The sequence below is a fragment of the Mustelus asterias genome, chromosome 4 (genome assembly GCF_964213995.1).
Source record: "Mustelus asterias chromosome 4, sMusAst1.hap1.1, whole genome shotgun sequence".
Lineage (NCBI taxonomy): Eukaryota > Metazoa > Chordata > Chondrichthyes > Carcharhiniformes > Triakidae > Mustelus > Mustelus asterias.
This window is the reverse complement of record NC_135804.1, coordinates 85,668,336-85,681,769: the sequence shown is the minus strand read 5'-3', so window position 1 is coordinate 85,681,769 and position 13,434 is coordinate 85,668,336.

Genomic DNA, 13,434 nt, shown 5'->3' with positions numbered 1-13,434 from the left:
TCTGCTTTCGTTCAGACATGCTCACTTAATAGCAGAGACGGCTCAAGAATGGTCAGCAGCATGCAAAAATTATGACCAGTCATCAGGTTAGTTGGTGTCTTTCTGGTTAGAGAGGGTTGGGTGGATAAAATTAGTGTGAAGTAAGATATGAATGGATTATTCAGATGCTTTTCCCTCCAACATACTAGCTCTCAGACTGTCCCTTCACACCCTGCTGAATCATTCAATGCCACCAATTCGATTGTGTGTTGTATCTCAATGTCAGGTGGTGATGAATTCTATAACTTGCTAGGAATTCTGTGAATTGACCGCAGTCCATTGTCTGTAGTGGTAGTTTCCAGCAAACCCCATTTTGTAAACAACCTGTGTAAAATGTCAATAACCAAAGTGGTTGTTATGGAATTTGTAGCAGCGATTTCTGGCCATTCAAACTGTGTAGATCATGAACTACAAGCTAAAGAAAAGTTGATTGCTGGTGTTGCTTGCATTTCTCCAGAAATATCTACTTGGAGTTGTTATGGTTTTGAGTTGTCTACAGTGAGGTGATGAAATAGCTGAGAGTAAGGCTGTAAATCAGTAAGCTATATAGAATGGTGTGGGGCTGATATATGGCCTATAGAAGGACAAGTAACACGTCAACAGATGCACAAAGGTGCCTACAGTTGCAGCTCTATTCTGAAGTGCAGCCTTCCTTCCTACCTGCTGATGGGTCAATTGAAAAACAAAGGCAGTAAATTTGACTTTAGACAATAGTGTACATTGCACAATATCAGCTAGACTATATATGAAATACTGCAATGGAAAGGCAAATTGGGAAAGTTGTTTAAATGCTCGATGAGCCAAAGTAGCAGATTTTACATCATTAAAATTATCCCCAGCCTAATTATTCAGGAGGAGGGAAATAATGGAATCTGATTGAATGCTCACTTAGATTTTCTTTTTAGCCAATGTGTTTTGGATGAAATTTGAAGAAACAGGCTCCAGAATCTCTCACTTTCTACGGAGGTGGCAGTCCATGCTTAGCTGTTCCAGCTCCTTTCAGCCTGTGATTGGTCTACTTTGGTCACAGCTTGAAGGAAAGAACTGCTGATTGCAAATTAAGTAGTTTGCCTAACATCAGAATTTTTTGATTCATGTGTTCTGCTAACAACAACCTGCAGATATATAGCACCCTTAATCTACTAACATATCCCTGAGCTCTTCACAGAAACGCCCTAAAGCAACTGTGCCAGATAAGGTGAAATTGGATGAGGAGCTGTGATGAATTTGGTCGAAGAGATGTGTTAAAGGAGGAAAAAGGGGTGAAGAGGGACAGATAATTAGAGAGAATCCCAGAGATCGGGCCCTTCCCAGCTGAAGGCAAGACTATAATTGGTGGAGCAATTAAAAATGGGACACTCAAGAATCATAGAATCCCTACAGTGCAGAAAAAGGCCATTCAGCCCATCAAACTTGCACTGACAACAATCCCACCCAGGCCCTATCCCTGTAACTTCACATATTTACCCTGCTAATACCCCTGACACTAAAGGGCAATTTAGCATGGCCATTCAACCTAACCTGCACATCTTTGGATTGTGGGAGGAAACTGGAGCACCCGGAGGAAACCCACGCATACACAGGGAGAATGTGCAAACTCCACACGGACAGTCACCCAAGGCTGGAATTGAACGCACGTCCCTGGTGTTGTGAGGCAGCAGTGTTAACCACGGTGCCACCAAAAGGGCAGAGTCATAGAAGCACAGATATTTTGGAAGATCGTGGGGCTGGAGGAGATTGCAGAGATAGCAAGACCATGGAGGGATTTGAAAACAAAGAAAATAATTTCAAAATGGAGGCATTTCATAACTGGGAGCCAATGCAGGTCAGCGAGTTCAGGGTTAATGAGTGAGCAGGACTTGGTGTGAATTAGGGCATGTCAGAACACTTTTGGATGACCTCAAGTTTATTGATGATTGAATGTGAAGGCTGGCTGGACAATGGCTTCAGTCTTCCCAATATTGAATTGAAGGAATTTTCTGCTCTTCAAGTACAAGAAGTCTGACAATTTGGAGACAGTGAAATGTTGAGAGATTGTAGTGCAGTAAAACTGGATGTCTTCCACATACGTGTGGAAACTGACCAGTTTTTGGATCATATCAATGAGTAGCAGCATGTAGATGAGAAATAGGAAAGGGTCAAGCAGAAGGGACACCAGATGTAACGGTGTTAGAGTGGGAAGAGAAACCAGTAATGATAATTTTGGGCTATGATTAAATAAATAACAATGGAGCCAAGTGAGAGCAGTCCCACCCAGCTGGATGACAGCGGAGAGGTGTTAGAAGAGCATAGAGTGGTTAACAATATCAAAGGCTACAGACAGATCGGGAACATCGAGGAGGGACACACTGCCTTTGTCACAGTCATATAGGATGCTATTTGTGACTATAATTGGGGGGAAATTTAACTGGAGGAATTTATGGAGAAATTTGGAGTTCTGGGAAACAAGCACAGATTTGGAAGGCTACAGCACTTTCTGGGATATGGAGTGAAGCCTGCCAGAATGGGCCCAGACAGATACTTAATTGCAAATTAATTTGCAGTTTATGTGTTGATTGTGCTGATTGACAAACATGGCTTTGCATTGAAGAGTATATAAGAGTGTGTCCTGACAGACTTGTACTGAACATTATTACCTGGTTACTGTGATTGAGTAGGTTCTTGAATGTGAACCCCTCACCCTGTTCCAATCTGTGCATCATTCAAAATGAGAGATGGTCAGGTTGCGTATTCCCATTGACTGCGCCATTCAAGCGAGGGTTGTATGTACAACTTGGATTGTCAAATAACTAAATTCCCGGCTCCACAAAGACTGTCCACCATCTACAAGATAGAAATCAGGAGTGTGATGGAATACTCCCAACTTGCCTGGATGAGTCCAGGTCCAACAACACACAAGAAGCTCAGCACCGTTCAGGATCAAACGGCCTGCGTGACTGGCATCTCATTCAGCACTTTAAGCATCCACACCCTCCACCACCGACACACTATGGCTGCAATGTTTACCATTCACAAAATATAGTGCAACAACTCACCAAGACTCCTTCAATAACATTTTCCACACCCATGACCTCTACTGCCAGGAAAAACAAATGCAACAGGCAAATGGGAGCACCACCACCTGCAAGTTCCCTCCAAGTCACTCAACATTCTGACCTGGATGCATATTGTTGTTTCTTCATTGTTGCTGGGCCCAAAGTATTGCAACTTCCTCCCTAACAGCACTGTGGGTGTACCTACACTGCAAGGCCTGTTGCGGTTCCAGAAGGCAGCTCACCACCAACTTCTAAAGGGCAATTCAGGATAGGTAATAAATGTTGACCTTGACAGCAACATCCACACCCCATGAATGAATAAAAGGAGGCTGACATTGCTTACACAACAATGACTGTGTCATTCAAATCCAACCTGGAAGTAACCCTAATCTGTTACTTTTCATGTGTTAGAAATTACTGTTGATGCTATGATTAGATGAGTGCTAACTGTTCATATGGAATTCCCCTGCCTGCAGTTTTAACAAGGGGCATTAACCTCATTGAAAACTGATTACAGTTGCTTTAAAATCATGGGCAGACACATGGCAACTGAATAAGTTGAATGTTCAAATGCTCTTCTCACCAACAGTCACTATTAACCATCTATATTTGCAGTCATGGGAACAGGTCACTTGCTGGTGAACAGATAGATAAAAGCTTCTATTCCACATAGAGCTCACAAACCAGACTCATGACTTCCCTCCAATAATACATCCTGCAGCCAGTGAGTCAATAAAAAAAGAAAACCACACATCGAGGAAGAAACACAGCTTTATCCAAGGCTTCCTTCCTGCCTCCAAACTATAGAATCTTCCAATTCAACCAATCAAAATCAAATTGTCATGACCTTTTTCCTGCTAAAGGTGCATTACTGTAAAGAGGGGAAAAGAATTACTGATGGAATGAAATATTGAGTCATGTTGCAAGGGTTAGGAGAGAGGGGAATTCACACCTGGTCAAAAAGAAGGGTTTGAGAGGAAGATATTGTAAAATGGTTAATACTAAAGAGAGGAAAAAGGGTGAGGGAGCTGACTGTTGTGTCACCAATAGTCAGACAAGGGACAAAAGACTTGCATTTATATTGCAGCCTTCATGACCCAAGGATGCTTCAAATCCTTTTACAGTCAATGAAATTAGTTTGAAGTGTAGAAAATATGCACAGCAAGGCCTGACAGGTAGGAATTACATAATGATCAGTAAGACGTCTCACAACACCAGGTTAAAGTCCAACAGGTTTATTTGGAATCTCGAGCTTTTGGAGCACTGCTCCTTCATCATCCCACTCACCTGATGAAGGAGCGGCACTCCGAAAGCTCAGGATTCCAGATAAGCCTGTTGGACTTTAACCTGGTAGTTGTGAGACTTCTTTATGTGTTCACCCCAGTCCAACGCCAGCATCTCCACATTATAGTGATCAGATTAGCTGCTGGTTGAAGGGTCAGGTCATGAGAGAGAGCTCCCCTACTCTTCTTCAGTGTAGTGTCGTGGGATCTTTTAAATCTAATTGAGAGGGTAGATGGGGCCTCTGTTTAATTTCTTAATCAAAAGATGGCACTTCTGACAGTGCAGCACAGCCTCATTGCTGTAAGTATTTCACTTCCTGATTACCGAATAGTGGGAGACATTTGAGAAATATCCATACGTGAAGGCAATGGCTTGGATTGTGTGTAAAACATTTACCAATGAAATTAGTACATGTGCAAAAACAGGGTTGTGGTTGTATACCTATGGCTAATCAACAATCCCATTGCACAACACTGCTGTAAACATTAATTTGATAGCATTTAGTATAATGCATATTGATTTATATTGAATTAAAATAATACTTCAACTGCACTGCTAAAATACCTTCAATTCTCCCATAGAATCAACTTCAAAATGTTTATATTTTTAACATTGTGTTAAGAGGAAATTATTAAATGGAAGCATTAATGAATCAGCACAGAAATTATGTGACGATTTCACAAAGACTGGTCTTCACAGGAATATTTATTAACAAGTGAAATAAACCAAATATTTGAAAAGGTGAAATAATGAGCTGCAAATTGGCTTTTTTGAATCTGAGAGAGTTTTGACTTGTTTGCTGATGATGATCCAGTCAGTTTCGTTATTGATCTATCAGTGAGGGGCAGCTTATCCGTCAGGGCCATTTGAAAGCTGCGGCATATATTTGTCCTTGAACTTTGCAGAGATCTGCCATGGCCATGAAATTCAGCAGATCAAAACCATCCTCTGCAATCATCGATAAAAAACACCACAAGTTTTGGGAAGGGAAGGTGGAGGAATAGGGGTTGGGAAGATGGAGGAATATTCTCCAAAATGTTGAGTGGATTGTCAAATTTAACCTAAAATGATGCGTGGTTGGTGCAGGCATCATTTCCCTGGCATGAATTTCATCCCCATTGTGCAGCTGGAGGGCGATGCTACAGAGGCCTTGCGCTATTCTGCTGGGTCATGCTGGAACATGCTGTGACATACTAGGATGTGGTGGGGGATGTTGGGATGTTCTAGGATGTTCTGGGGCATGCTGGGGCATGCGGGGATGTGATGGAGGATGCTGAGATGTTCTAGGACATGCTGGGACATACTGAATCATGTAGGATGTGATGGGGTATGTTGAGGTGTTCTGGGACATCCTGGGACATCCTGGGACATTCTGGGACATGTTGGGACATGCCGGGACATACTGAGTCATGCTAGGATGTGATGGGACATGCTCAGATATGCTGGGGCATGCTGGGACATACTGGATTTGATGCGAGATGCTGGGATGTTATAGGATGTGCTGGGTCATGCTCCAACATGCTGGAACATATGGGATGTGATGGGGATGCTGGGGTGATCTCGGAGATACTGGGACATGCCAGGACAAACTGATTCATGCTAGGATGTGATGGGTCATGCTGGATTATGCTGGAATGTGCTAGGATGTCCTAAAACTGTCACTGCTGCCTTTGTGTGGACCAATCTGGCCTCTGTGAAATGTAGCAATACCCACTGGCAAATGCAGCAAATCAGTATGGACATATGTGTTAGGACAATTATGTCACCAGCTGGTTCCAATGCAGCCCATGTGATGCACCCTCTCGAGAAAGAACTCCATACAGACTTTCCCAGCATGTGCTGGAAGCCTATGAGAGAACGTTATCCTGAATCCAGGCAGCCCGACTCACTTAGGCAATGCCAGGATATCTAACTTGGACCATGTAAGTCTGGAGCACGAGTTTGTTTGTCTATCTGTAAGCAAAAAACATGGAGCAGTAAGATGGCCCCTGCACTTACGTTCTTTGAGGGACCAGGTTTTCAAAATTGAAGGTCGGTTCATTTTTAGGAACTTCAACTATTGCAAAATGCCTGAAAGTAGCCTGGAGTGTTTCAGGAGTTGTTCTGATTTCCTGCATTTGCCAGTGGGTATTGTTACATTTTGACAGATAGGCCAGATTGGTCTACACAAAGGCAACAGTGATGGTGCGTCTGGCTCTGAACCACCTTAGATAATGGAAGCTACAGAGATGGTAACATCTGAAAGATGCCTTCTGCTCCCTTGAAACCAGACACGACCATGCTGCTTGACAGTAGCAAGAGGCTGCTCAGCAGGCTAGTCAGTATACCCAGAGTTATTATTTCATGTAATATGAGCAACACTGACAAGGCCAGAATTTGTTGTCCATTCTTAGTTGCCTAAGAGAAGGTGGTAGTGAGTTGCCTTCTTCAACCATTGCAGTCCCACTGACCTACATGATGTAAGTACACCCACATTGCTGCTGGGAAGGGTGTTCCAGCATTTTGACCCAACAGCAGTGAAGGAATGGTGATGTATTTCCAATATTAGGATGATGAGTGACTTGGAGGGGAACTTGTAGGAGGTGGTGTCCCAGGTATTGGCTGCCCTTGTCCTTCTATGTGGTAGAGTGCACGGGTTTGGAAGGAGCTGTTGAAAGGGGCTTGGCAAGTTGCTGCAGGGCATTTTGTAAGTACATACTACTGCTACTGTGCCTTGGTAATGGAGGTAGTGAATGTTTAAGATGTAACGTAGGGTGCCAATTTAGCAGGCTGCTTTGTCCTGGATGGTGTTGAGCTTCTTGAGTGTTGTTGGAGCTGCACCCATCCAGGCAAGTGGAGAGTATTGCATTACACTCCTGACTTGTGCCTTGTAGATGATGGGCAGGGTTTGAGGAGTCAGGAAGTGAGTTACTTGCTACAGAATTCCCAACCTTTGACCTAAACTTGTAACCATGGTACTTGTACAGCTGGTTCAGTTCAGTTTCTAGCCAATGTTAAACCCTGGGATGTTGACAGTGGGGGATTCAGTGGTGGTAATTCCATTGAGTGTCAAGGCGGGATGTTGAGATTCACTCTTGTTGGAGATGGACATTCTCTGGCACTTATGTGTGATAAATGTGTATGCCGATTGGTGCTCTCCCACATTCCACTCATTAAGGTCCTCATCTGAGTCCCCTGTAACAGAACTCACATGTGACTTTACCCTCCAGTGAACTTACGACTCAGGGGTCCTTGTGCATCATCCGTTCTGTTCTTTTCCCCCCTATTATGCATCACCTTTGTCCTGCAAGAGATCGAATAAAATGCCAGTGGTATAGGGCTGCTGTTGGATGTTGAATAGCTGGAGGTATATGGAGGAAGTGAGAGGTGGGTGTGAGGATAGCAGCATTGGTGGAATATCTGGATAATATTGTGCATACCGTGTGACAGAGTGTACTTCTGGTTGAGTGGTGAGGGTGTGGTGCATTAATCAGTGTGAGATTTATGGTGTGGTATGTAGATGATGTGATGTAAAGATGCATGCACTGACCTTTTCCACCCACACCAGGTCATTAGACATCTTGCGGTACTGCTGTTTGATCCTTGGTCCCATTTCCTGGCATTGACCTCTCAGGCTATCTGCTCCACTCTCTTGTGATAGACGTCCTTGAGGGCTTCCTGCTCACTTGCTGAATGATGGTGTCTCTCCTCCTGTCCACCTCCTCTGTTAATTCCACCAGTGTTGCATTTGTCAGCTTGGAACCCTCTCCCTGAACTGGTGTTCCATTTTCCATGCTTTAAATTCCAGCAGCCTTTTTCAGTGCAGTTTCCATTTAAGAGGGGCTGACTTCCTTTTAGAAGGGCAGGCTAACTACATCGCGTATCCCACCACGTTCAGCCCCACATTGAAAGCAGAGGCAGCTGACAACACAAAGAGGAAACCAGCAGCAAGGAAAATGCTTGGCCCCTCACTGCAATCATGGCAATGAGGTGCGGGCATCAAGGTTCTTTTATGCCCATCTTGGACAGAACTAGGAGGGGCAGATTGCAAATCGCTACCCCTGTGCCCAGAGAAAACAGGGCAGACAAATGTTTAACCACTTGTACCCAATTCCCGCTGGCCTGCTTCTGTGGGTGCACTTCCATTTTCTTGATAAAAGAGGCCACTTGTTTACAGTGACAGCATAAAACAAATTCCCTTTTTTTATGAAATGATATTGGGGGATCTTGTCGGGTTTTTATAAGTGTTTCTGGTTGGCATTGCACAATTTAATCTGATCCTAATAAAGCACATGGATTCATGTGCTGCAAACTACACGTATAAATGTCCAATGTGCTCCTATTGTACTGTTGTGGCCAACATGGTGTTTTATTCCACCAGTTCGACCATTTAATAATGTCCACCACCAGTTACGGGGAATTCCTTTTCATGTTGCAATATCTCCAGTGGAGCATGCAAGGGATAATTGTATTTCTCCCTCTTCAAGTTAAACAATAAACAAATTAGATTTATTCTTCTGATAGCATTTACTTACGCAGAGTTATAATTTCTTAATTCAGCTCAAAGTGTCTGGTTGCACAATGTCAAATATCAATTAAGTCCATATTTGTACAAATATTTACATATATTATCTTTAACGTTTTAAAACAAATTACTTTCTATCACAGGCATGACAATGTGCTTATAATATCATTCCAACTCACAGTGTATTGCAGCTTACATATAGATATTGGCTAGAATTTTCCAGCCCTTGACACCGGTGGGGTCTTCCAATCCCACCGTTGTAAACAGAGATTTCAATGGTTTGCCAGCCCTGCCGCAGGTTCTCCCATGGCGGGGGTGGCTGGGAAATTCCGGCCCCTGCATCCTAAATTTCACAAGAATAAAAAGATTTATCACAGCAGACAGGAAAACAAGGAGGGCATTCAGCCCTTCAAGTCTGTTCTACCATTCAATCAGATCATGGTTTATCTGTACCTCAGTTCCATTCACCCACTATTGTTCCATATTCTCTTGATATCTTTCCCAAAGTGAATCTACCTGTATTCCATTGACCCAGAACTCATGACTTTCTGGGGATCTAGTTCCAGAGTTCCACTACCATCTGCATGAAAAAGTTAGTTTCCTTATTTTACTTGTAGCATATGACTATATGGGGGTTGGTTAGCTCAGTTGGCTGGTTTGTGATGCAGAGCGAAGCCAATAGTGCAGGCTCATTTCCTGTACCAGCTGCGGTTATTCATGAAGGCTCACCTTCTTGCCCCTTGCCTGAGGTGTGGTGATCCTCAGGTTAAAATCACCACCAATCAGCTCTCCGCTATGGCCACCTGGGGACTATGGCGACTTCACCTTTCATGCAATCTGGCGCTATGTGAATTCAGTTCCAGTATCTTATTGTGACCTTTTCCCTTCAACACATCTGATATTTGAAATGAAAATGGGAAGACTGTCACTCATCCAAGAGTTTAGCAACAGGTTACTCAGTCCAGGTGAGTTCTCATTCGTATATCTGTCTGGCGTGTTCTCATTGGTATATCTGTCTGGTGAGTTCTCATTGGTATATCTGTTCTCTTCCAGTTTGAATTCCTTCCCTTTTCTCCTCATGGGAATGGGAATTGTAGGAAGCACACGCATGCCCAATTTTTATAGATGTAAAAATGACAGACTGTGCCTCCATAGTTTGCCACAGTACATTCCCTGTGAATACCACACACTGCTGTGAACACAGGAGGCCATTTGGTCCATTGTGTCTCTGCTGGCTCTCTGTAAGACCTACCCAGTTCCCTTCACTTGCCTACTCAGCCCCATAGCCTTGCAAATATTTCCTGTTAGGTTTATATCTAATTCCAGGACTTGTCATGTTCCCTTTTAAAGCGGGTGGGGTGGGGGGAGTTTAACCTGAGTAAGATGCTCTTTCGGAGAGTCGGTGCAGAATTGATGTGTTGAAGGCTTCCTTCTGCACTGTAGGGATTCTATGATTCATTGACCATTCACATGGGGAGACCGTGATACGAACTGACATGACCTGAGCCCACACGAACCTCGCCAACTGTACTTTAGTGTGGGATGCCTAGATCATTGTCTTTGCTTTTACATTGCAAATCCTCTCCTACAGAACAGCAGATGGCGCCTCAGGTGGGAACTTATTACAGTTACCCTCTATTTATCATTCAATGGTACATCTTACTTTTCCAGCTATTTTGCTTTGGACAATAGCTAGTCTATAGGCCTAGGCCTATATTACCATGCCCGAAAACTGAAATGATCTGAAATCTGAAATGCAACCGACCTTAAAGAATTTAATTAAAGGATACTCCGCTTGTATCAGGGCTGAAAAGTTTGCTGAACTAAACTGAGATGATTTGCACAGGCTCATTACAATTAAACCAGTGATAGCAAAAGTATGAGGAGAAAAACAAATGTTCACCATCAGTTTATAAATAAGCATTGGTGATAGAAAAGCAGTTTGCATAAGAGTGCACCAAGCTCAAGTGAAGCTGGCAGTGAATTGGTTGCCCTGTTTGAGAGCAGATATTCACTCCATCTGACGAAGGAGCAGCGCTCCGAAAGCTAATGGCATTTGCTACCAAATAAACCTGTTGGACTTTAACCTGGCATTGTTAAAACTCTTACAGTGAATTGGTTCAACAGTGTACAGCGGATATACAGGCCTAGGCCAGGTCAAATGTTGTAGTTCAGTTCTGATGGCAGACAGACAAAACTTTCTCCTGTCCCTAAGTTGCTGGATAACTCTCTATCTTGTATCATACTCTGGCATGGTACTTTAGGATAAATAAACAACTAAATAAGCAAACATGTGCAGGATGAAATTTGTTTGCAGTAAATCTGCAACCTGTTTTAGACCTCGTCAAATTAACTATTGCATGTGTCAATAATGACATGTGCTGCAAAATAAACCAGCTTTAGAGAGCAAAATGATGAGAGGAATGTACAGTATGATGGGTTAACAGTTACGATAATGAGTTAGTGATATGTGTCATGATATAACAATGTTATCAGAGGCCATGTGCTAGAGACGAGGTAGAATAAACAGTGTGTACTCCAGAGATGTGCCTACTCTGTAGCCTCTCTTGTATATAGTGTTAATTAGGTAGTTTTGAAGGAACCTACTATGGTCAGGCTGAAAAAGATCCTTTCTCCCACAGTTGTACAGTCAGAATAAGGAAGTTGCTTTCCAGTTATAAGCTTGCAGACTTGTGCTGGTTGGAATTCTTAGGATTTCAATTTAGGATTTCCTCCTGGCCTCTCCCACAACTGTACTTTCCAGTGAAGTTATGGAGCAAAACGAGGCCAACTACATGAAAATTGCAGACTGTTTTCTGAAATGGAATGCAGGAAATGCTCAGGAACTGGTGAAGAAAAATGCAGACAGCTCCATCTGAGTAATGTCAAGCATCAGCAAGGCAGGACATGGAGAGAGTTCCACACATAGAAATGGAAAGAGACTGTTCACTTTCTCGAGCCACTTCTGTCAGTCAATTAGCACATAGCTGATCTCCCTCATGTCCTTCTACTCTATTTATCCGCAGTTGTATAATATCTTGATAGCCTTGCCAAATAAAAATCCATCGGTCTGGATGATTTCAATTGATCCAGCAGACACAACCTTTGTTACTTTCAGGGTCTCCTGGACAGCCTCCCACATGCACATATAGGCTTCCGATCTAACTAAGCTGCCGTATTAAAATAGTCATCCTTGTGTTCTGATTATTTCCTATTGTTGTCCTCCCCGTTGTGTCATCTCCTCCAGTCCTACAACCTTCTGAAATCAGCACGCTCTTTCAATTCTGGCCTCTTGTGTACCCTTGATTTCCTTCGCTCCACCATTAGGGATTGTGGTTTCAGCTAAATAGGTCCAAATTTCTAGAACCTACTGCCTGAATTTCTCCACCACTCTATCTTCTCCGCTTCTTTTCAGAAGCTTTTAAAAACTGACCCCAGGTTTCTTGATTGCCTGTCCTAATGTCACCTCAGGTGCTCAGTATCAACTTCTGCCTGTAATGCTCTTGGGACATTTCTACTCCACTAAAGGCGCTATATAAATGCATGTTGTTGTTTTGGTGACTTGAGCTCGGATTTCCAATTCGTGTTACAAAGTGCTCCTGCTTGTACTAGTGATTTACCAACGTTTCCATAATGGGAGGTATTTAGTTATATATATTTCCCTCCCTTGTATCGAGCAAGGCACCACAGTGTCTCTTATACAATGTCATTGCTGGCATGTGCTGGAGCACATATACCTGCCCCCATCTGACACAGTTGGGTATTGCGAGGGGCTAGGAAGGAGTGCATTGCTCCCAGGCTGCCAACACCAGTGCCCGGGAGACAATCATCAATTGTCAGTCATGGGAGACACGAGACAATCAGGGAAAGTTGGTATCCCTGTGTAAACAGGCCACTGAGTCCTCATAATTCTCTCAAAATTCAGATGTCTCTGAAAATGTTATCACTTGCCAATTGTTTTCTCAGCAGTAACTGAAATTTTAATTACCAAATTAAGGATTTAGCCAAAATATAAATTATGAAAGGGGCCACGTTTTGCAATAACATGATTACGTTTATCAGTTGAATCTTTGCTGCATCTTATGGAGTCTTCATTAAATTTTTTATCTTGTGCCTCCTCCTAAAGCTTGGCTCTGGCTTGACAATGTTTGACCAGAACTGTGACTTGGTGAGCTGAATCTAGATTCTGCAAACCGAATATGTAGCCTTGTAGCAAAAGACTATACTGAGGAATATTTATTTCTTCAAATTCAAGGGGATTTTGTTAGAGATTTTCCAAGATGATTTGCAAAACAGCGAAAAGACCATTCTCAAAAGCTGAACTGAGTGACATTCACATTGAACATTAAACTAGGAAGCACAATGAGGTGTGTGTATCAGAACCTTTATTGCATGAGGGGAGGAGAGGAGAGAGTCCTGAGAGACACACTTTTCCCCACAAATCCCACCCCAAACATAGCTAGCTGCAATTGTTGGCTGTATCCCTGCCATACAGTGCCATAGCCACATGTTATGTTCCAGTGGGATAGAAATTGTAACGAGAGAGAGAAGCAAAAAGAAGGTTCAAGTGCA